The 24793-nt window shown below is 47.4% G+C and overlaps 1 long non-coding RNA gene across 3 annotated transcripts in view; it reads left to right on the forward strand.

Moving 5' to 3' along the window:
* The window catches only part of LOC139060085 (uncharacterized), a 427207-nt gene that overhangs the window by 376008 nt on the left and 26406 nt on the right, over positions 1 to 24793 (forward strand). Inside the window, exons 4-7 of one of the 3 annotated variants that reach the window (XR_011514601.1) lie at positions 9367 to 9484; positions 10259 to 10385; positions 11245 to 11432; positions 11578 to 11614. This is a non-coding gene — a long non-coding RNA (uncharacterized lncRNA). The remainder of the gene's footprint in view (positions 1 to 9366; positions 9485 to 10258; positions 10386 to 11244; positions 11433 to 11577; positions 11615 to 24793) is intronic. The other 2 variants (XR_011514603.1, XR_011514602.1) reach the window with 2 other exon arrangements.

Below are 24793 nucleotides of genomic sequence, written 5' to 3' on the forward strand. Positions count from 1 at the left end.
CAGGACTTAGGTGAATGGTCTCCTGCATTTTTGCGTCTCTTCCTCGGTTTGTGGCGCTCGAACCAAAATAACCTTCCTTTAACCTCAAAGAGAACAAGGAAAGAGCATTCCGAATGCATCTTGCCAACCGCTCTTTTTTCAATTATAGTTCCGTTCATCGAAACGTTCAATTTGCAAGCACACCTCAGCTTAACATAGCGACTTCCGCTTTCTTAAGTGCCTGATTTTCCCTGTTCGAAACCGCGATGAGCCAGTGAGAGGCAAAGTAAGCGACTTCAGCCCAGCTTTATTACGCCGCGAACCATATCAGCACACGAAGGCATGAATTTGAACTTCATTGTCAAGCTCTACGGTCTGTTTAGATTCCGTTCATCCTCAGTTCACTTTCCGAAGCGCGAAGTCTAGGGAAAGCGAAAAACGTTAAGAATTTCAGCGTATGTAATTATAAACTTTCCGTCGGTAAATATTGTCCCGTGAGTTGTATTTGTTTTTCTTAAGCCCACACGTTTACCGAAGGTATTCGTAACCTATTGCCCTCTTCAACTCTACCGTAATGTTCTTCATTACCGCTCGGTCCAGAATGATCGATCCAGTGCCGCATTGTTATAACGGTACTTGCAGTGCGTTTCCATCAGAACAAATGCGCTTGCGAACGCGCTCCTAAAATTGTCTTATCGGCGCTGAGATGCCGAGAAAATATTTTCATAGCCGACTGGTTATCTGCTTCTTTCGTGCTCCGGATGATGACAAGCAGAGGTAACGAGGTTCAGAAAACACCTAAACCCGATTCACGATAAATTGCGGCTGTCGGGGGAAAAAAAAAAGGGAAAAGTTCCTCAAGCGGCGAAAGTGTAAGAGAGAGCGTCAGTAACTGCCTTGGCACACTTTCAGGTTCAACTCAAGGTCGTCCGTATCGATTGTCACAGATCGCCGTCCACCGCATCTTCTCGTTTTCATTGTTATCGCTCCCCTTCGCTCTTTCTTTTTTGTCTGTCGGTTCTTTCTCCCTCCTCGAAGCTTGCCACTCGTCCCCGGAGCACTGGTAACGGATTCTCGTCGGCGGAAACATCTCCGGCCAAATGCAAAAGAGCGGCGGTGCGGAAGATAACGGAGGCCTGCACCGAATGAGCCGCACGCGGACCGGACGAGCGAGCAAGCCGGCCGGCTTCTGATGTCGAGAGCTATTAGGAGGAGGCGAAGCGGGGGAGGGGGGAGAAGACTTGGCTTGGATCCCGGCGGCTCGTTAGTTGCCACGCGCCGCAGTCGGTCAGGGGTACACTCGCCATTAAACAGCGTGGCCCAAAAGAGAGAGAGAGAGAGAGAGAGAGAGATCCGAGAAACCATATGTGCGTCGCGTGGCAGTGTTGGAGTATATATACGACTGCCATATAATCGACAATCTCTCTCTCTCTCTCTCTCTCTCTCTCTCTCTGTTTTTTTCGCTGCTGCAACTGGTGGAACATACAGTGCATTCAAAGGCGACTCCATTTGTCTTCGAATTCTGTGACGCGCCATATAGGCAGTCAAATCTGGCTCGGGAGGCGCGCCAGTATTGTTGGCGGTGTTCTCCTTTTACGTATAAGCCGTGCTTTCCTCCACTCTTAGTAGCCGCAGGAACTCAGTTGACGGCTTTCTTTTACGATGGGAAAAAAGGACTGATAGAAAGATGTGCTTAATTACTGGTTCGTTAATAACCGAACTTGAGTTTGATCTCGTCAACGCAGCTTTTGCGTGGTCTTTCGCGAAAGTTCTCACGTTGCACTCGACGACGTTGGTTGCACAAGGAAACGTCAGCCACAAGGTTCCAGTTCGAAAGTATTGGCTGTTCGTAACGGTTACTGTCAGTGACTAAATGAATGGCTGATTGGTGGGCGTTGTGCGCCTTAAAGCAACTTGGGTCACATGAGACGCAGCCATGGAGGGCTTCGTATTGATTTGCGCTCGCGCGTTCCTGTAAGGTGCACCTAAATCTCAGTATACGTGACAGATTTCGCGAATTCCACCCTCCTCGAAATGCAACATCCACGGCCAGGAATATGCGCTTTAGCAAAAGAACGGCACAGCCACCAAGCAACAGCGTCGGTAGTCACTGATTGACGCTATACGTTTACGAAGGTATTGATCGAAACGTGTACTGTCTACTAAATTACTAGCTTAGTGCTCAAAAACAAGAAAGGGGCTGGCAGATGGAATGGCACACTGTGGTATAAAATTTTTTAAACAGGGTTGAAATACCTCAGACAGGCTGGCCAACGTTTCGATAGGTGGACCTATCTTCGTCAAAGGCCTTTGACGAAGATAGGTCCACCTATCGAAACGTTGGCCAGCCTGTCTGAGGTACTTCAACCCTGTTTAAAAAATTTTATAGCTTAGTGCTCAGTATAGATACATAGCTCACGAAAAGCACTCGCCCCGAGATTGCGCGAGGCAATATAAATTAAAAGCCGGTCTTCATTGTCCGACTTCATCGCCGATGGATGTCGATTGTCGCAAGATTTCTGATGTGCGCCGACGTGAACAGTGTGTCGACGGAAAATTAATACTCGTGTCTCCTCTGACCTATCCTTAAGAATCACTTCTGAGCTAAAACGCCCGGCGTATAGAGAGCCACGTGTCCCGAAAGCGTAACAATACGATGCGGGTTGAATCGAAAAGACCTTGTTGCACAAGCCTATTTCTCTCGGAATACCTGTGCCGGGAGAGATTTATGTTTTTCGGACGTTTCCTCATTACTTCGCTCGCGCGAGATTACACCATATTCCCGCCAATTGGAAGGTCTCGGTGCTGTTGAAACGCGCCCAGACAGAGACGGTACACCGCATGAAGAGAATTAGAAAAGCGCGGGAGACCTAGGAAAAATAAGGAGAAGAAAAAGCTGGACAGACAAATACATTTGGGTAAAAGGTAAAGGCAGGGAGGAAGAGCGGGAGCCAGGGCGAGTATATATCCTCCTTGCGGAGTGATTGATGCCTTGGAAACAACGAAACTCGGTCAGCAGCGTTCCGCGACAGTTGCTCTTCGGGTGCTCGCAAAGACCTTTTCGGGATGCCGTCGTCTCCCTTTCCATCCGGGCTCGCTCGCGACTATTACCATTTTTCTTATTTTCCTTTTCATTCCCTTTTTTCCCCTTTCTTTTCTCTCGTACCCGTCTGTCTGTGTAGATCGATGCAAGCGGCGAGAAGACTACGAGAAAGGAACCGGCAGCTCGAGCCCTGTCCGAAGAATAGCGGCTTCCAACTCTTCGATGTGCAGAGTGCGTCGTCTGGCGAACTGCTGCACTCCCCCCTCCCTCCTCTTCCTTCCCCCTCCCCCTGCCCCCCCTTCACGTCTGGAAAGCGAACGGGCGGAGGCATCGAGAAGCCACGGGAGCTGCAAAAGATTGCCGTCTGCAGTCCCAGAAGCGTGATTGGTTGTAATCCCATGGCGGCATTGCGTCGCTATTTCTGCTTTACGTTTCTTGTCTCCGCTCCTTTTGTCTTGCTGACACTTCTGTTCGTTTTCTGCCTGCCAAAGACGCGCTGAGTCTGCCGACCGTGCGCGAACCGATCGTTTTTACATGCACGTGCTCTGAACAATTCGGCGCAGTATGCGAATGGAAGCGAGGCCTCTCTGCGCTCTTAACTCCAACGGCTTATGACATATGTATGTTTTGGGGAAATGCAAGATGACGGCGTCTTTCTTGGGGGCGCCCAGATCAAGTCAAGGTATATATATATATATATATATATATATATATATATATATATATATATATATATATATATATATATATATATATATATATATATATATATATATATATATATATATATATATGCAGCAATAGAAGCAAGAAAAGAACTCGTTTTCTCGGTGCCTTTACGGGGACTAGCTTTTATCTGAAAGACGCAATTTACCTTTCAGCGATCTCATACAAACCTTGGAATTTAAGAGGGCATTCGCCTGGCGTATTGTCATTGTAATAAATAAAAATGATCTTGCCAGTGCCAGGCGTCGTGCCGTATTGCAAACTGGCAATAATATAGAAACGAAGCGAGTCTTCTTCATAAAATTCTGACCCAATTAAGTCTCACACCTTTTCTAATTCCTTCCCAGCAGATGCAACTGTCGAAGTCCTTTGCACCAAAATCTACCGGAGGTGTCGAGTCCGCTCGCATTAAATTCACTCTTCATTCAAAGACGCCTAGCAAGTCAAACGTTGGTCTGTTGCGAGCCCACGCGAGCACCTCCTCAAAACCGCTATATAGCGTTGATAACAGGACCAACTTTATGCAACCCGCCGCGGTGGCTTAGTACAGGCATAACGCTCGCTCCCGAGAAAGAGCTCGCGGGTTCGGTTGTGTGCCTATATATAGATAGGTGTACGTTAAAGAAACCCATGGGGTCCAAATAATTCGGAGCCTTCCCCCATTACGGCGACAGTCGCAACCAAGTGTGCAGTTTCTGGACGTTAAAAATTAACTAGACAATTTGATCTTCGACCCGCTCTTAACACGCAGACTGTGAGCCACTTAAATCTGCACAATGGATGTAACTGAAACAAAACAAGCGAAGTAGTGAAGCTAGATGAGTGGTTTGGCGTCTTAATGCTCCCTAATCTGAAGTACATTGGTATAAATAATACTTGATGGTGCACTCTCAGAAAATGTTTGCACGCTCTGCAGCTTACCTCGTCCCCAAACATTAATCGTCATCTCTCTCGCGTCCTTTTCTTTTCTTTAGCGCGGCGCGTTCGGTACTCGCAGGTCAAGAGTGGCATGTGCGTCATCGGCGTGTTATATAGCATGCTTTAAATTAAAAGCAGCGAGCACGGAGTTTTCCAGAAAGAAAACGCAAGCGATACAGTTGACGATTATTGTTCGGGGACATGTAAGGAGTACTCCCGGTAAGGTGCAAACTCTTTTTTGAAGTGTACGGATCATCCTGCACGGAGCTAACACTATATAATGTATGACCTTCATCCGAAGGCAGCGAATGGTTTTTACAGACAAGACTTCAGGAAATGTCAGCTTTCTTTCCTTTTTTTTTTAGATTTACCTGCACGACGTGATCTCAATATGTCAACAACCCACGAAAAGATGGCGTTAGAAATGGCGTAAAGAAAACTTGGCATCGCGCTGTGTGCTTTGCTGGTGGAAATTGGTTCTCGCAACCGCGAAGTCGCCATTGTCGAATGTTAGTACTGGCTGCTCTGTCACTGCGCGCTGTACGCAACTTGCGCGAAGCGGTATAGATATAGCGTAACGATTGCGGCTCTGTTTCGTTTTCTCGTCTCGCCTGTGTATACGGGCGTTCCGGTGCTTTCCGCGCTTTCGCTCAGCTGCCTGTGTCTCGCTTTGTCTTTCGCCTCTGCCCTGCCTGCGTCGAGGAAATGGATTCGATGGAGCTCTCCTTGTGCTTTTCTGTGGCCGTTCGCTATGCTTCCAATGGCCGGTCAGACATGCAGGCGCGTTTTCGCAGGCAGTCTCGAGATTTTCACGAGCAGCGAGACGTGGAGGCAAAGCAGTGATTTGGGCTTGTTGGTAAGACATCGTGAGGCCTATGGCTCCTGTGTGTGTCACGTCTCACTTTCGTCCTTGTCTATTTAACGCGCTATAAGCCTCACGATGGAGGCAAAGATTTAAAAAAAAAGAAATTATTGTAAGAGAAAGTACACTGGTAGCGGATGCTCGGCTCTTTCTTTCTTTTATCGCGATATAGTAAATTGCAATAGACGCGTTGGCTCCTTCAGGTAGCACCGGTTGTACTCCTTGTCACAAGGCGTGACAATATTGAAAGCACCCAACTCGCTATAAAACAGTGAAGAACACGAAGCTCTGCACACAAGTCTAAGAAGGGTCAGAAGATGGTAGAAAGCACGCAGAAGCGTGCGTAAACACATGTACTTTCTTGAATAAGCGAGAGTTCCTGAGGGGAACAAGCTGATTAATTCACAAGTTTGCAGGTGAGAGAACCAACGTAACTACACGTAACTACATGATACACCACATAACTAACTATATAAGGCGCATGTCACTATAAGATCTGGTGTAACTGTGATGTTTATATCCGTGGACATGATCCGTCGACATATATATATATATATATATATATATATATATATATATATATATATATATAACCCGGCGTGCTTGCTCAGTGGCTATGGTGTTAGGCTGCTGCGGGATCGAATCCTGGCCACGGCGGCCGCATTTCGATGGGGGCGAAATGCGAAAACACCCGTGTACTTAGATTTAGGTGCACGTTAAAGAACCCCAGGTGGTCGAAATTTCCGGAGTCCTCCACTACGGCGTGCCTCATAATCAGAAAGTGGTTTTGGCACGTAAAACCCCATAATTTAATTTTTAATCGATCCAACGCGCACTATGGGACCTGTGTGAAACGACACGGTTGTGAAACGTGTAATTAAGTGCCATACAGCTGTTGATCTTGTGTGCCACGTTTTGCAGCATATCGTTGCGTGCCTGCTCATAAATAAGAACGAGGCACGGAAACCTCCGCGACGCGACCCCACGTGATTCACGCGATGCCGGATTACACTTGTCCCCGCCATCATCCCACTCTAATCACGCCATCTCCGGGATCAGCCAAGTTTACTGTTGCACTATCTCGAGGACCGCCGCACCTTACATGGACAGAAGCTGACTGAGCAGAAAAAAACGAAGGCCTCAAAAATCTCTCTTTCGTAAAGAAATTGTTGCTCTCGAAGGAGCGTACTTGTTGTATACTGAGGATATTCACTTACCGTTTGTTGTTTCATTGCGCAATTCCGTAGGGAATAGATCTGGCAACCGGCACACCTGCTGGGGTAGTGCAGACGGGGCTAGGTATAAATATTTGTTATGCTAGTGCTGTCATACATGAGTGTTGGACAAGGCGGCGGCGGCATGCAGCAGCTCGCGCACGCGTGCGGACCGGGTCACTGGATGTGCTGCACTTTTATCCCGGTATAGCCTTAATAACTGTGCAGATTTCACTGTTAAACGCGTCTCGCTAGTTTTGTGTAGTTGGTAGCTTGTTGTCATGGCGAATCATTCGGAGTGAAGTGAGGAGCTATAGGGTGTCGGGTGTCGCGTGTTATGTATATGCGCCGGGCATCGCTGTTACCGGTGCAGGGGATGCCTGTAAAATTCGTATGAAGCAAAATGAACGAAATGTCCTTAAGTTAGCACGACGGCTACGTTTATCTAAAGTTTTTTTTTGCGCTTGAGTGTAGACTGAAGCAGCAAATATGGGCACGGACTTCCGTTCCTTATCTCTGTTGTCCCGTCATCTATAGCTGCGCTGCGCTGTTCATCAAGCGTATAACGATAAGCGACTAACCCATCTTGAAGGTCTCGTGGAGCTTATGAAGGTTTCCACAATTAGAGTGCTCTTATAGAATGTCGTGATAACGAATTCAGATGGCGGACTTCATTCTCGATTGTGCTCGCTTTCTGCAATCTTAATGCCACGCATGACACGCTTCTACTCTGCATGATTACCCGTTCAATGTACCGCCCTGAAGAATACCACATCAGATAATATTGATAAGCAGTACATGTTTACGATAATTAAATTGCTTTGCAGACTTATAACTGGCGCTGGTTATGGTGACGCTCGAAAGATCATACGCTGCAGACCTCACGCTGAGCTTTTAGATGATGAGCCACGGAGCGAAGTGCCGGGAGAATTTAGGTTTCTTAAACTCTGCTCAAAGGGAGCGCTCGGACGGAGCAATAGCCGGGTTCTCTCGCTCGCAATGCTACTGCAGGCCCTCCTCGTCAGAATTCAAACTTTACGGAAAAGAAGGAAGGATCTGTGATGGCGATTTTTAGGCTTCATTATTGCTACAGTAGGCTGCCTCAAATCTCCTCATATATCGATGCTGTTTTCTTGGATCTTGGGACCATGTGACAGCTACAAAAGGCCACAAAAGCGCTGCTGCGATATTTGAAAGCTACTGGATTGAGTCAGCGTCTGTGATCCGGACTGAGTGACCGAATGATATCCCCAGTGAACTTCCTCTTCTTCTTTTAATCTTTCCGTCCCCCTTTTCCTTTCCCCAGTGTAGAGTAGCCAACCGGGCTCCGTCCTGGTTAACCTCCCTACCTTTCATTTATCATTTGCCCTCTCTCTCTTTTTGGTCGATCTTTGAAGCGATTTCGGAGCGATTCGAAGCTGCCAGTGAAATTTCACAGTTGAAGTGGCATGGAACGAACCGGCTGCATGCGGCACGCCTGGAAAAGAAAGAAATAATTTCTATAATTCTGTAACCTCACCGGTATTGCAATGTCACAACGATCGCTGCATTCGCATGCTTCATATGAAAGTGCCTGCAAACGTTAAGACTTCGCAACCCGCAGAAAAGTTTTTGTTTGCAATTTTTTGTTGTTCTTCTACAAAGTTTACCTTTATGCGAGTGCTACAGCTCTTGAAGGAAACGATAAGCTAACATGCTGTGAACTTTGCGTGCGCGGCTGCTTGCGGCAGGTTAAACCCGAAAAAAAAAAAAAAGGCCAGTGCGTGTGACACGGTGTAAATAAGAGGAAAGGGGTGTGGGTGAAGGGAGGTGGATATTGGTGGACCGCGCAAAGATTGGCCACTGAAGCAATGAAAACTCCGATCTCTACACGCCTAAAAGAACGCTATTAGGACGAAACACTGAGCTCCTTTTTCCATCTTGTTTCTTTGCGTTCTCACGAGTTTGGGAACCCTTCGAGGGAAAAAAGAAACACGCGGGAAACTAAAATCCATTGCCTGCCCGTGTTCCCCAGTCCGGGCCAACCCGTAGTCGTGAGCGTTCGAGCGAAGAGCCCGCAGCCAAGCCACGTCCGTGCCGCGTGGTTCAAGCGAAGGCTTTCCACCGGAGTCTGTTCCTGACAGGAGCGTACGCGCCCTAACCACGCGTCGCTCGTCTCTGCATGTTTTGGGACCGTGCTGCTCGCAGACGAGCCGGCGCCCGTGCTATGCCTAATTAGATGGTCGCTGCTGCGGCCCTCTGCCGCTGTCCCGATCGGCCAGCGACCCCCCTAGAACCGAGGCGCCACCTGTCCGTACCAGACCGCACGCTCCTCCAACGTCGTTTTCACCAGTGTTTCGCACCAGGGCTTCGACGGGCCAGCAGCACTCAGGCTCCAATAGCTTGCGGCTATCCGCCCATGCTACACAAACTTCAGAGCGTGTAGGGTTCTGCATGCGATAGGAGGAGACGTTTAAGCTTCATTTCATCGTACTTCGTTCCTACAGAGTGCCGGATTTTTTTTTATTTGCTGGCCTTTTTTGCTCTCCATTCAGTGCTCTTTCGCTTGTCTAGAAACACGCTGAGCTGTCACCATTAATACTGTGGGACTTCTTTGTTTTCTTTTTGTTTTGCTTTCTTTGCAGTGTTGGCCTGCGTTTTTACATTTCATCTTCAACATCGAGAGCAGCGACTGTATACTTTACATTTGTGTGCTGGGCTGTCGTCGTGCACGAGCTTAAAAAAAAAAAAAGAACCTTGCAAGTAAGTTTCACTGGCAGCGGCGCGTGCGCGTTGGGCTTTGCGGTCACGAATTGTCGCGAACGAGGCAACTGAATCATATCTTTCTGATATTTCGTCCCCCATGTCGCAGTTCTTCTAAGGGCAAGCTATCGCCCTGACAACACATATAAGATGCGAGGTTTGGGACACCATCGCAACCGAAGCATTGGCACGTCCGAGTCAATATGACATGGTTGCCAAAAAGGCAGCACGTACTGGTCGGTACATGTTGAAATGTTTAATATATACTGTGCTTACTGCGCCTCTTATCTTGCCGCTGTATGATTTGTCCAGTACAGGCTATACGTGGATACATCTCGTATACGCTTGGGCACTTTCACATTGCTAAGCGCGTAACGACTCACACAAAAATGCAGCAGCAGCGCTATAAATTGAGTACACAGGCGAATTAATGCCTCGATTGTAGTAAAACTGGTTAAGATGTAGGCGAAGAGGTCTGCCATCGCATGCCACGGTGCGCGATCCTGGAGGAGCTCAAGCTTTCGCCATCTTATTGACTGCGGCTATAGCCGCCTCTCAACTGCTCAGCCAGGAGCATAAAAAAACACAAAGTTACAAATTGATAGCATAATGTAACGGAATTTATGATAACATTAGACAGCTAAGAAAACACTTCCCCTCATTCAGCAGAACCGTCTGCCCTTGTTCCGGTTGTCTGTAAACACGTCCTTGAGTCTCGTAGCGGAGTGCATTAAGAAACAACCATTTAACCTACATCCTTGCATTATCCCTTAGATTTTGGATACCTCGTCCACTGCTACCGGTTATACAAGATGTCCTTTGCAAGCGACTATAGCTATAAATATGCCTCAGCGACTGATCCTGCCTACTTGAAAAATAGAGGCTGGTTCGCAAATACAAGGTGAGCGAAAGGGTGTCCGGAAGCTGGCGATTTTATTAAAGGGAACTAAAGGTGGGCAGTGGAGATATTGCTCATCATTGGTACGATGTTGAAGGAAAGGATGTCGCCTATAGTAACGCCAGCAACTCCTATTTACAGGGCAAGGAAAACCGAAAGCATGAAAGACACTGATTACATCGGCACCGCGATTTCGTGACATACTTGACTCTTTCCTGATTTTGTCGCGAATGCGCTAGGTGTGAATAGGAAAGGTTAATTTTAGATGCCACAGCTTGGCGGATGTCTGCTGGAACCTTAGCGCCGTTTGACTCTGCCGTCGTAGTCAACTGTCACAAAGATTTGCAATGTTCTGCGCACGCCGTAAAGGAAGGCACATAATGGAATAGAAATGGCAACTGACAGTGTCGTAAACAACCAAAATTACACAAAAGAGCGTGAAAACATGCAAATAAGTTTAGAGTTTTGCAGACAAGACAGCTGAAGTATCTATTGGTAGCTACGTAACAGAATACATAACAACGTGTAACAAAACCAAACGGGAAGTGCACATATAAGACCTGTGGTATTAAAAAAAAAAAAGAACAATTGTTGTCTCGGAAATGGCTACCTTATTGTGGTACTAGGGTTTATAACCAGGGAGAACTTCATCAAAGCATTGACGACTTGAGAAAAATGAGCCCCTTCGTATAAACGTGGGCATCGGCACACGGCAGCCCGAACCCATTGTTCAGCCTCAGTTCTTCGTTTCACAGATCACCATGTAAGAGAAACATACTCTGTCGACGACGCAAACTTGCGTCGACGGTTGCGATCGTGTGCATTTGCTGTATGTATTTCTTTCTTGCCTATCCTTTTCCAGGACCCTATAGTGCAGGGTAGCAAACCGGGTTCTATGTACCGGTTTACATCCAAACTTTCTCCTTTCCTACGTCTCTCCACTCTGCAAGATGGCTTCTCAGGGTAGACGCAGGTTAATTCTGATCGCGAAAATATTATTATCGAAGGCTACCAGCCAGCCAGGACCAACTCTTACGAAGAAGCATCTTTGTAAGTTCAGTTTCTATTTATTTATTTATTTATTTAATGCGAACGCTGTCGTTTTCATACATATTTTTTCAACGTGCACGTGCCAAGCGCAACGGGAGCGGACGCTGTGGAGCTGCAATAATGTTTTTTTTTTCTTTTTTTACAGAAAAGTGACGTCCTCCATATGGCGGTGTGTCCAATGAGTAAGTTTTCACCCCCCTCTGTCACTGCTTTCTTTACCACTAATAAATAAAAACGGATGTGCCAGAATGCTCAGCAGGAACTACGGGCTTGTTAGGAACTGTCTTCAGCGCCACATTTAGGCAAGGTGCACGGGGAGGTTTCTATATAAACACGCGAGGGCAGAACATTTTATTTGTGTTTGCGGCTGAGGGGGCGGAAGGGCTGCTACTTGGAATTTCGCACGCTGTCGTCCAATTAAATAATCACGCTGTCGGCCTAGACAGCGTGCTTCTCTCGCGTGCATGTGTGGGCCTGAAAAAAAAAAGAGAGAGAGAGAGAAATTGGTGAGGCAGTTGACGCACGCACCGAGCTCAAATTACATCGTCGCCGCGATTTCGTGACATCCTTGATGCAGGTACACGCTTGACTCGTTGCTGATGTTCTCGCCTGTGAGCTAGGTGTGAATCGGAAGGGTTAATTTTAGATACCACTGGCAGGGCATACGTGTGCGGGAGCGTTCGCGTCGTTTAAATCTGGCGTCGTCGCCGAAAATATTTTTGTTTTGCAAGACCTGTTTAAGACTAGCAAACTCCTTTAGGTAATATAACCGCCACCGCGATTGGCTAGAGTCTCCTTTTCGTGATCGTGATTCAGCAAGACTGTTCTGTATTTTGAGTACAGCTTCTTTTGAGTACAACTTGCTGGACTTGTTCAGTTGTTCACTTACCGTTCCTTTGTAACCACTCCCCCCTACAATGCATCTGCGTTTGAGGGTATTTGGAATAAACGAACAAACAAATAAGTAATAAATAAATATTTTTGGCGTTGATCGTGTCATACTGGGACATTATAATAGATGAATTCATTTTGTTCGGTTCCATTCGTCCCTTATCATCCACTGTTTGTCGTGGACCCTCTCTCGGCGATAACGATGGCGAAGCGCCATTCGGATCACCGAAGGCGCACGACAAAACGCTTCAGCGTACTTTAAAGAGGATGAAGGCGAAAGCCTGCGCACTCAGGAGACAGTCATTACATTACTTGACATTTTAATTCGAATGATGTTGTTACTTCCTATTACTTGTTTTCTCCCACCAAAGGTCGTGGGTTCAATGGACATAATTAGCTCTGCCTTAATTAACGTAACCTTAATTAACATCAATAGTCGTGGACTCGACTCCCACTAAAGTTTGTAGGTTCGAGTGCCTTAATTACCTATATATTAATTACCTATGCCTTAATTAACTTCGCCTTAGTTAACGCCAAAGATAGTGGGTTGAGCACGCGACCTTCACGACGTCAGTTAGAATCCAAAACTCAAAGACATGGCCGCTTCGCCCTAATCGCCAAGTTGGTTCAGTTGAATTTTGCTCCCATAACGCGGCCGGGACTACGGATTTTTTCGACCCATGAGCCATCCAAGGCTTTCGCCTTACAAGTTCCGGCAGAAGAAATCTCGCGACGAGCGTCGACTTTAATGCGATTAGCGTTGAAACAATGTATGGATGCAACGTGTTCCCACCGCCGAAAGGAGTCATGTATGACGCGTGCATGCAGCCGGGCTCCTCTCTCGTGCTTCCCTCAGGACACACTGTGCCATCTAGCGGCACCGCCGCGAAGTCCGCGCGTGACGCTTGTATGAATATTCATTCAAACAAGATTCTGTGAATGCATGTGGCGTGGGTTGGATTCCGCCTAGCACTGAACACATTTTAAACGATTTCTTTGTCCTTGAAGAGCCGCACATATTCAGTGACCCATGTTTGTCCGACTGTTGGCTTCGAATTTGGTTTCTTCGGCAACAGGAGCCCGATGCTTTAACGATTAGACTGTGGACTACTCTAATGTTCCAAGCTGGCGTGAAAGAGGTTTGGCGAATACAGATAGACAAACAGGCAAACTGGGTAATGTTCCCAAGGAATGCTAATCGCAGTAAAGGAATCATTAAAGAATGATCATTACGTTTCTTCCGTCCCTGGCCTCTGGCAAAGCACTGATGTTTTGCTAGCAGTCAAAGAAAGACCAGAACTCCGACCGTTTCCTTCGCACTGCTACTGTGTCAGTGTACGAATATTTTAAGCATAAACAAATGGCAGTGGACCTCACTGTTCTGAACGCTTTTCATTTGTAATTTTTGCGTCGCATTTGATTTTGGGTCACACTTGCACGGAACATGTGGAATAATAGCGCTTTCGACAATGGCGAACTGGATGAAATGCTCTCCTGGCCAGTCTACAAGAGCGCCCTGGAAGCAATCGGCCTCCGGACATGGATTCGTGGTCGTCATTTTAATTCGCTCTTCTCTTATATCGAAGTTTATTGCCTAAATTCGCTGATGCAGCAGATGCAGATTAATTCAGACCCGGCTGCCCTATTGGAAAACCCCATAAGCCCCATACCCAATAATCCCGTATGAACATCTTTGTTTCCCGTGTAAAAATATGCGTGTTCTCATACACCTTGTAGGGGAACATGGGTTTTTCATATGGGATCGCCATATGGGAACGTGAGACATGATATACGATATATTGGAACGTGCCATTATTCATATGAGACCTCAGTATGCTCCTATGGGAACCATATGGGAATTGCCCATGTTACACGGGATGTTCTTGTTTTTAGCTGCACCTAATTTTTGAAAATTGTCTGCTACGGATAGCACAATTATAAACTTTGATATAAATTGATAAGGGCGGCAAGACATCGATGTCGCAGAAGACTTTTGTGCGCGGATGGGAGACCAAGCGACACGTCCAGACCCTCCAGCCCGAGATGACGTCCCCCGTTCCCGTGATTGCCGCATGGACCTTCCTTTCTCTATGGAGGAGCTCGAGGCAGCACTAGCTCTCTGCAGGCGCTCATCATCTCCGGGCCCAGATGGTATATCATACCGAGCCTTGTGCTATCTCGGCGAATCCGCACGGATAGCACTATTGAGTCTCTACAACACCTCATGGCAGGAGGGAAATGTTCCTGACGAATGGAAAGTGAGCCGCCTGGTGCCAATCTTGAAGCAGGGCAAATCCCCGCTAGAGCTCGCCTCTTACCGCCCAATAGCGTTGGCCAGCTGTGTAGGAAAGATAATGGAACGGATGATCCTTGGCCGCCTGGAATGGTACCTTGAATACTACAAGATTTATCCGAATTCCATGGCTGGTTTCCGACGTGACCGTTCTTCCATCGACAATGTAGTTGATCTCGTTTCATATGTCCAACACGAAAGGTCCCGTAAACGTTTATCTGCAGCTTTATTCTTAGATGTGAAAGGGGCATACGATAACGTATTACATAAGGCAATTCTCGACGCTCTTGTGACGGTTGGCCTAGGTGGTCGAGTATTTTTGTGGATCGCAAGTTACCTTTCTGCAAGATCATTCTATGTGTTAACCGACGATGGCCCAACTACGCGACGCTATACCAGCAGGGGCGTTCCTCAAGGCGGTGCTCTTAGCCCGACGCTATTCAACCTCGCTCTTATTGGGCTTGCTGAACACTTGCCAACTACCACCAAAATTTCAATATACGCAGATGACATCTGTGTCTGGACTTCGGCAGTCACACGTCCTCAGGTACGTGCACGGCTTCAAAGAGCGGCTACTTTGACAGGGAGCTACTTGTGTGAACAAGGTCTGAGCATATCGCCAGAAAAATGCGCCCTAGTAGCATTTACTCGCAAACCAATGCCGCCTTATGTCATCTCAATCAATGGGCGGACCATTTCCTATGTCAGAACCCACAGATTTCTTGGCGTAATTATCGACCGAGACCTCAGTTGGAGCCCACATGTGGCCTACATGAAACGGCGCCTGACAGCAACCTCCCAGTTGTTTAAATACTTGACAGGAAAGACGTGGGGGATGTCAGTAGACTCAATGCTGAGACTCTACAGAGCTCTCTTTCTCGGTTTCTTAAGATACAGTCTACCTGTACTGACCAACACCTGCAAGACAAATATTCGTGTTCTGCAGGCAGCACAAGCTCAAGCACTCAGAGTTTGTCTTGGTTTGCCCAGATGCACGTCAACTGAGGCAACTATTGCGATTGCTCCGGACCATCCAATGCAAACTCACATCACGGTGGAAGCCCTGAGAACGCATATCAGACATTTTGCACGTGCCCCCTATCACCACCTTGCAACACTACCTTCAGACAGGCACCAAGCATCATTCTCGAAAACTATCGTCAAGTACAACGACAAACTTCCCTCGGGCTTCACCGCTCCATCTAAGCCACCGATACCCCCTTGGTGCCTTGTCAGCCCCACAGTCCGTCTCAGCGTACCAGGAATCGGGAAAAAGTCTGAGCTGTCGTCGCCTGTGCTCAAACAACTGTCTCTGCTTCTTCTGCACGAGAGGTACGCGGAGAGTGCACATATTTATACAGATGGTTCCACAAACATCCAGCGTTCGTCCGGTGCTGTGGTCGTCCCAGCAAGAGGTATTACCATCAGCTTTAGGACTGACCACCCAACGACATCTACATCTGCGGAACTAGCTGCTCTTCGCGCTGCTCTTAGTTTCGTCAATCGGGAACCACCTCGACAATGGTCAATTTTCAGTGACTCAAAGGCAGCCCTCCAATCTGTGCTATCAGCTCTGCGTCGCGGGCCATTCGAACAGCTCGTGCTCGATATTAGATGCCTGCTTCATACATCACATGAGAAAGGACATCACGTGACGTTTCAGTGGCTGCCAAGTCACTGCGGCGTCATAGGAAATGAAGACGCTGATAAAGCCGCTCGGACAGCTCTTGAAGACACACAGGAAGAGGCCATACCACATTCGCGGTCCGACGCAGCCAGCAGACTTCAAGTGCTTGCACGGGAGATCACGCTCTCTCTATGGTGCACACCAAGCAGCCAGACCAACCGCAGCAATCATCAACACGACCTGCCCTCATTGATGCGTCTCTGTATGCCAACTGGACTCTGCCGAAGTGAGGCCACCCTGCTTTATCGCTTATGGCTAGGGGTGGCCTTCACGAAATCCTACTCGTTTCGCATTGGAATGGCCGATAACGCTCTCTGCAATGCCTGTCTTTGCGAGGAGACGCTGGAACACATTCTGTGCGACTGTCCTGAATATAATGTTCAGAGACAGTCCATGGCATCTGTTCTAGCGCACCTGGACAATAGACCATTGTCAGTTGCAACCATTTTCACACATCGCCGACAGAAGACATCGCAGCTGAAGGCGACGAAGGCACTACTTCGGTTTATGAAGGATACGGGCTTGGACAAGCGGCTGTGACAGTGATATCGCGTACTGCGCAAGAGTGACGGACTGTAACTGACGATGTGTTCGCTGTGTTATGTGCTCTCTCTCTCTCTCTCTCCTCCCATCTTTCATCTCCCCCATCCCGCTCCCATGTGTAGGGTAGCCAACCGGTTAAGCGAAACTGGTTGACCTCCCTGCCTTCCTTCTCCACTTTTTCCTTCCTTCCTTCCTTGATATAAATTGCTCGATAACGCGGCCATTAATTCTATAAGAAATCAAGATGCCCAATTGAATAATTACCATAATTACGCTAGTTAACCTTCTAATTAATTACTTTACGGAACATATATTTCAATCTACGAATTGTATCTAGTGAGCACGCCAGTCATAGTTCGAGTTCTGAGGATGGAACCGGTTTCGAGATATACGCCGCCAAGCTTGCGAGGTAAATTCTCTGTTCCACTTACTTTTCTAAGCAAACGCTATTTTATGCATTGAAACACAAAAGTAACTAGAACGCCAATGCATTTTGTTGGACACTTCGAAAATTAATATCATGAAACTGGCGTAGCCCGAAGAATCCGTTCCAAGTGGATATGCATTGCGAACTCAGCGGCTACAATTCGTAAATTGAAAAATGTGACGTCGTAAAATAAGTAATTAAAACATAATTAGTGTAACTGTGGTACATGTTATTATTATTCAATTAAGCATTTTGATTTCTCGTAGCAGTAGTGGCCGCCTCATGTTGTAATTTAGATCAAGGCTTAGAATTGTGCTGTTTCCCACAGGCAATTCTAAAAACTTTGTGCAGCTGAGAAAAAGAGAAAGGAAAAGGTATATAAGAACGTATGAGTTTTTATATGGGGCTGTCACATGTTCATATGGGGCTGTTGGATATGGAGTATATTTCTTTTTCTATAGTGTGGAGGCCATGCCTCAGTCTCAAGCAATTGCCGTACAAAAGAAGCCTCAGCCTGGAGCCAAATGTTTCCACAAGAGGACTTGCCTTTCTCAGGGCCCTTGTTGGCTTCAAGATGTGGCTTGTCTTTTCCGGTTGCTCCCTACCACTTCAAGTCCAGCCTCTTGTGAACCCTCTGTCTCCCTTGAGACTCAAATTATGACTTTCATACCACCACCACCACCACCACCACCACCACCACCACCACCTCATGACAGCATCTGTGGAGCCATACCTTAGTGACCACTCAGGCCGAGTTCAATGACACCGGCTGTTCGTCCTTACCACATACAGCGCAGAACGCTAACCTCGGTCGCCACACGAGGGGACGTCGTGCGAGGCGCGTTGATCTCGTAGCCGCGTAGGCATTTGTTTTGAGGGGGGGGAGTGAATTCAAGACGTCGAAGAAGAAAAGCCAGCTGTGTAAGCATTAACACCACCTGGTGCCGACCCCCGCAATTAAACGTGGCAGCGGGAACGTGTCTGATGCCGAGGCGTGGCCGAACGAAGCGGGAGAGAGTGTCACGTGATGGCAGGTGCACCGTCGGCCAGCGGTCGCATAATGCTGCGCTCACGGATCGTGATTCGGTGATTTGCGCAGGCGCCGCGGGCCGTGTGGCTTTCGGGACCCTCCGGAGGCGCATGAATATAACGAGCGATTACGGCGGCCAGCCGGCGGTGTTGCCGACAGGTATGGTTGCGGCGCAGTACTTCCCGGTGTACCCCGAGTGTTCGTGTAGTTATATTTTATTGCTCCACTGGTGTCTGGCGGCTCTATGACGAGGAGCGGACAGAGAGGTAATTTGGTACTGAACAAAGGAACGCGGTTATAAGTGACACAGGTATACATATTCATGTATCACGCTTGTGATCTGCAGTAGGGCATGCTGGGCGCATGGCCAGATCGACATCTCCAGCATGCAATAAATTATCTCTCTTGCTCTGTGTGTAAACGCGCGCACAAACACACACGCACACACACACGCACGCACACACACACACACACACACACACACACACACGCACACACACACGCGCACACACACGCACACACGCACACACACACACACACACACACACACACACACACACACACACATATATATATATATATATATATATATATATATATATATATATATATATATATATATATATATATATATATATATATATATATATATATATATATATATATATACAGTAAAGACAGCTGGTATTGAACCGCGCGTGGTGGTTTCTGGATGAAACTGATAGTCATGTACGTTCATGGTGATTATGCATGTATGCGGTGCCAAAATGAGGACAGACGCGAACGGGCGCATTATAAGAAGTTAGGAACCACGCACGACTAACGCCATAACCAAACTGTGGTAATGATGCTCGTCCTGCGATTCCTTATTTCTCTATCTGTGTCCGTCCGTGCCATTGTTTATCTCGGATGATGTTTGCACTAACAATGGCGGCGTTCGCGGTTAAGTAAGCACACATATACGTCACCTCCTTATCAGGTGATCACCTGAAAAACGGACGCGACAAAAACGGGCTTCTCCGCATGATGCGTCTTATTGCGGAGAAGCCAGCTTCGCCGAAGCTCTTCAACGCGCGTCACATTCGCACTGACGCCTTGTATATTTTGTCTTATCAACATCTTTGGAAACTGGCCCTACGTGAACATCAGCATGAGCCGCTACGAGGCACTGCTGCTTTATTTAAAAGACAGCGGACTTTGTGACAAATTGTGATTGTACACTGTGTAACGCTAGGCACTCCTTTGCGGATATCGTGACAGTGCCCACAGAAACAGTTATGTATTGTGTGCGTGCGTTTATTTTTCCAATTTTTTTCATTCGTTTTCTCTCGCTCACCTAATGTATCCCTTTGCCTCTCCCCCGGTACAGGGTAGCCAACCGGAGATAATCTCTGATTAGCCTCGCTGTTTTTCCTTTGCTTTCCTCTCTTTCTCTCTCTAGTCTTATCAAGCCTAAAGAGCCTGTTTCATGCGGCATTTTTAAGAATTCTCCCCCACCCCTCCATCCTATTCGTTGCTTACTTTTTGTTCCATCGATAACATGGACTCGCCTTTGTTCAAGTACTTAATTGTGTGGTGAAATAACGTCGCCTATGAAGAAAGGGCGCTATAATCTTTGTTCCTCAGAGTACTGGCTCAACAATAACAACGACAACAACAATAAGCAGATGGACGTATACACAACATATTGCAGGCCTGTATAGTAGCGCAGACATATTGACTGAAGTACAAAAATGAGTGACAAGACAGCAAATAAAATCTGAGAAAAGAAACTGAAAAGAAATGTTAAAGGTCGTATATCAGCACATGAATATCGCAACTGGAGTTACAAATTAGTACTGTGAACATTCGTTCAGAGGCATTCAACGCAGTTAAAAAAGTATGACATGTTTCAACCTTTGATAATTTGTACAAAAAAATAAAATGAAGGACTTAATCCGGTTTGTACCCACAACTAAACTTCATTCAAGAGGTTGAAAATGACAGGTTTTGACCATATTCTAAATTAGGCTTAATATGGGCTGAGATTTTTTTATTAATGTTCCGTAAAGCTCGATTCTCTCGCCACAGTTTGCTCGCGCGATTCCGCTAACGGAAGAGTTTCGACTACATTCATATGCTAAAGCCTCGCGGGAAACATTTCATCGGTCCGTGCTCGAAGCGAATCACTCGATCAGCCAGCTGTCTCCCCCCCCCCCCCCCCCTGCCTCCTCCTCTACTGCCACCAGCGGGAAGGCAATCTTGCGGCCCTGGTGGCCGCGATGAATGGATCCGGAGGCTCGGTGACGGGCAGTGTCTGAGCGGGCAGCAGTGCGTCTCGCTCGCCGCGCCGCGCCTTCCGCAACGTCGCCCATTTCTCAAAGTCAAAAGCGAGGCTTCGCCGAGGTGAAGCGTAGTGCCCCGCCTTCACCCCCCTCCCCCCCCCCCCCTTTCTGATGTATGCACTCTTCCGGTCTACCGGCACCGGTGATCTCGCACCGCTCTGTTGCGAGACGGCCACCTCACGGACAAAGCCGGTTTCGGGAGCTCATATCGAGTATTGTGTGCGCTGGAAGGCAGTAAATAATAATAATAATAATAATAATAATAATAATAATAATAATAATAATAATAATAATGAAGTCTGGTGTTTCGCCAGAACCACGATATGAATTTGAGGCAAGCCGTAGCGGGCTATCCGGACTCAATTAGATCATTCTGAGTCTTTAAAGTACACGTAAACCTTAGTACGGGATCGGTTTTGCATTTTGCCCCTGTTCAAATGCGGCTGCGGTCGCCGGTAGTCAAACCCGCGACCTCGTGCTTAGCAGTGGTACTTCATGGCCGCTAAGCCCACCGCTGGAAGTCGGAAGCCACTTCGTTTTGTGCTAAAAAAAAGAGAGAAAAGGAAGGTACCTCGGAATATGCTGACGTGGAGAACGCGATAGAGGAAGATGACTAGATAGTACGATAGATCGAGAGTATTGTCAGGTTTTAGTGACGGTGAACAACCAGACAGTGCCATAACTGTGTGCTCAAAAATCTTTTTATTGGACAAACTTGTGCCCAGAAAAGCAGGCAACATTCAAAACACAACTATAGCGGCGAGAACTGTCACTGGGCGTCCGAAGTATGTGGTGGGTGCAGAAATATATAGCTTCAGTCTAACTTTTTTTGTCTGGTATTCGGTGCATGATTGAGGCATGCCCTCCCGTTTGTTCCGTCCATATACTCCGCTTGCATTTGTGTTTGTTTTAGAGTGTAGCTGTTAGGCGCTCGTTCCTGCGTTGAGCGTCGGCGTGCCTCGGTGTATAAGAGAGCGAACGGGCACAGTGAAAGACGAAAGAGCGTAGCGGCGGATGAAAGGCGACGAGCGCGAAGAACGCACGAGGGGGAAAGCGGAGGAACACAGCTTGAAGCACCACCAGACGGCGCTCACGTCCGCGCATCCGCGGCAGCGGCCGTGCGGGGGAAAGAAAAAGAAAGAACCAGAAAGCTCGCCTTAGCGCATAGCGTTCGCCGCAAGCGTTTCCCGGTAAAGATTACGGTTGCATAAGCTGGAGTTGCGGGGAAGCGGCAACTGTGTGACCGGTCTATATATAGCTCTACGCGTCGCGGCTCCGCCAGTCGATGCGGTGATCGGTGCAATACCTCAATATATTACGAAACGAAAACACGTATAGAGTTTGGCTCAAATTTTGCATTAAGGAGTATCGTAATCGTCAGTCAATTTTATTGTGTTCCAGTATCTGTAGTTAGTTATAATTCAGATCCAAATTTATTGGTTCCGAAAAAAACGTGGTTACAGCATCACAAATATACAGACGAGGTTCCCAAAGTGAAATAACTGTAGTGGGATGGCCACACCGCATGGCCACACCGCACGATGTCACTGTAAAGGGGAACTTGTGTCAGGCACCTAAGAGCAACACGACATGTATAAGAACTCGGGGATTGAACAAACATCTCTCTCTCTTGTTCCCTTTTTTTTTTCTCGCATATGCGTGAACGTCATGATTAAGTGCGCCAACGTTCAGGATGCACTGACAGTTTATTGTAGCCGACTCCCGTTCATTGCATCCTTGCGGAACCGCAAGCTTTCATTGAATTATCCCAAATGTCGAGTGAACAAACTTGAGAAAAATTAACGAATTCGTACATATTTTATTGCTCGAAGCAGTCTGTAATGTCTTTCTGCTTCTTGCTTTTTAAGCGTTGCTCAACCGGCGTACGGAAACGTGTGCCGACACGCTTAAACGCTGCCGCAGCATTGAACTCAATCAAAAAACAAAGCTCTGAAAGTTCAGAAAATAAAAGTAATGAAAAAGTAAAATAGAATAGCTCTACGCCTAGGGTATCAGTAGAACCGTCTGCCGAATTTCTGGTTTTCAAGCTTCAGTAGTCGCTGCGCGCATCAGGAGACGCCGGCGCGGGCCGAATGAACCGAAGCAGCATGATTTCGTGTTGGAGCAAAACTCGCTTTTATTCCATAGTAATGTATGGACGTTTCTTGCAGAAACTGTCTAGTGTGTTCGAATTAAGCGACAGGTCGCATTAACCGACGTCGAAATAACGAGAGTTGGCTGTACATGATTTCGCTAACGGCCCACTCAATGCGCGTCCTCATAGCGCATTAAGGTGGCACATCTTCCTATTCCGTCATCTCCGTTTCGTTAAGTATACCAAAGCGACGCGCTGCTGTCGTATTCGTGTAAACGCGTCCGTACGGTACGCTTAAAATCCCCCAAACTATTGCAAGCGCACCGCACAATTAATTCGGTTTTGCAACTTCATGCAAAAAAGAAAGAAACAGAAAAGAGGTCCCTATATCGGGCTTTCTTTTTCATTTCTTTCCTTCCGTTCTCCCTGGTTCCCCTGTTGGGCTCTTTCTTCGCAGTCCCTCATTCGGAGAAGACGGGAAATTGCCCCCGCGTATTGTGGGCGTGTTCTCGCGTCTCTCTTCGATTGTGCGTACACGGATCCCGTAGGGAAATCTCGGGCCTCCCCTCCCGCTCGGCTGTTGCGACGCTGAAGTGCTTCGAGGCTATGCGCGTGTGTGTGGCGGCGCTGTTGCCGCGGCTGCGACGGGGCTCGGTCGCGTATAGCCGAGCGAGAGAAGCCGCACAACCGCAGTCGGGAAGCCCTCTTTTTCCCTCGGCGCTCTTTCGTCGCTGCGCTGACGTCAACGCGACTCGGTCATCTTTATAATTAAAGCTTATGCGCGATACGTAGGAGGAATCGGCGTGCCTGGATGCCGTCTCCATTTTTTTGTTCTTTGTATATGTTGTTTCCGAATCAATTATGATCAACCCTGAAACGCAGATTCAGTTCGTGCTCAACTTATGTACTGTGCAACGAATGGCACGCGGTAAAATGAGGCATTCGAATCCTTCTGGAATTTTTTGTTGTTGTTGATTTGTTTGTGTATTAACGATACATCAAGGACGCTAGTAACGGCATTTTGCATGTGTAGTGGTTGCGAACACTAGTTAAGTGAGGTTAGCAAGAAGTGACTCAACGACGCCTTTAAGTTGAGAGAGGGCTGTCGGGAAGGATGGCATTTGTGGTCACACTGCTTCATTCGGTGTCTGTCTTGGCGAAGAAACAAGATTTCATGAGCCCTGTTGGCTTCATGCATGAAAGCGTGGCTGCGGTCGCGCTCAGCCTTCCAGCTGTTGGCTTGTTATTGGCTGTAACCTTAAACTTGCACTTGAATGTTGCTCTCTATGCCACCAGTGGATAGTCAAACTGAGAACTCGAGGAGCAGTTTACTACAGCCTCAAAGTGGAGGTACGTTAGCACTCCAGCCTTAAGGCCATATCTGATAGCTCTTGTTGGGTGTCATGCGTTATGGGGCTGTACACGCCAACACTGGTCGAACGAGGGACATCTCCCGTTGCAGCCAACGTGTTAAACGAACAACAAAGAGAATACTGTAACAGATTAGACTGATAAAACAGCCGTTGAAAACTGTTTTCGTTAATTTCGCAGTAGTACGTCTACTGTTACAGAGGAAATGGAACTGTTTTTTTTTTTCATTATTTCGTGTCAATATCGCAGCCCGACATGTCAGTGTGACGTCACGAATTTCAAGGTTACCTTTTTTCTTTCGCATTTTGGCCTCCTCGGCGTCGCAAAAGTTCTCAAAACTTGAAAAATTCTGTCTTTCTCTCCTCTGAAGTGCAGTATAGCGCATGAGACGCTGTCAAATTACATGGCGTCACGGCCAGCTACAGTGCACGAACTTAAGAACATGCTTAGCTGACCACAACCAGTCTCCTCGTTCAAACTTTCGGTTGGTTCATGCTTGAAAAATTTCTCTTTCTACCACGGTCGATCATGTCAAGTCTCCTCCACCCTGTGCGCCTCGGTTTTCAACCACCGTGCAGTGACTCGATGTGGCTATTCAGGGGGATTAGGGAGAGCGCTACAGGAATGAAAGTGAAATGCTTCGCCTAATAAGGGCTCTTTCAGTGCGCATGACGGCGGACGTTGAAAGGGAAGGTCGTGT

The sequence above is a fragment of the Dermacentor albipictus genome, chromosome 5, assembly GCF_038994185.2.
Source record: "Dermacentor albipictus isolate Rhodes 1998 colony chromosome 5, USDA_Dalb.pri_finalv2, whole genome shotgun sequence".
Taxonomy (NCBI): domain Eukaryota; kingdom Metazoa; phylum Arthropoda; class Arachnida; order Ixodida; family Ixodidae; genus Dermacentor; species Dermacentor albipictus.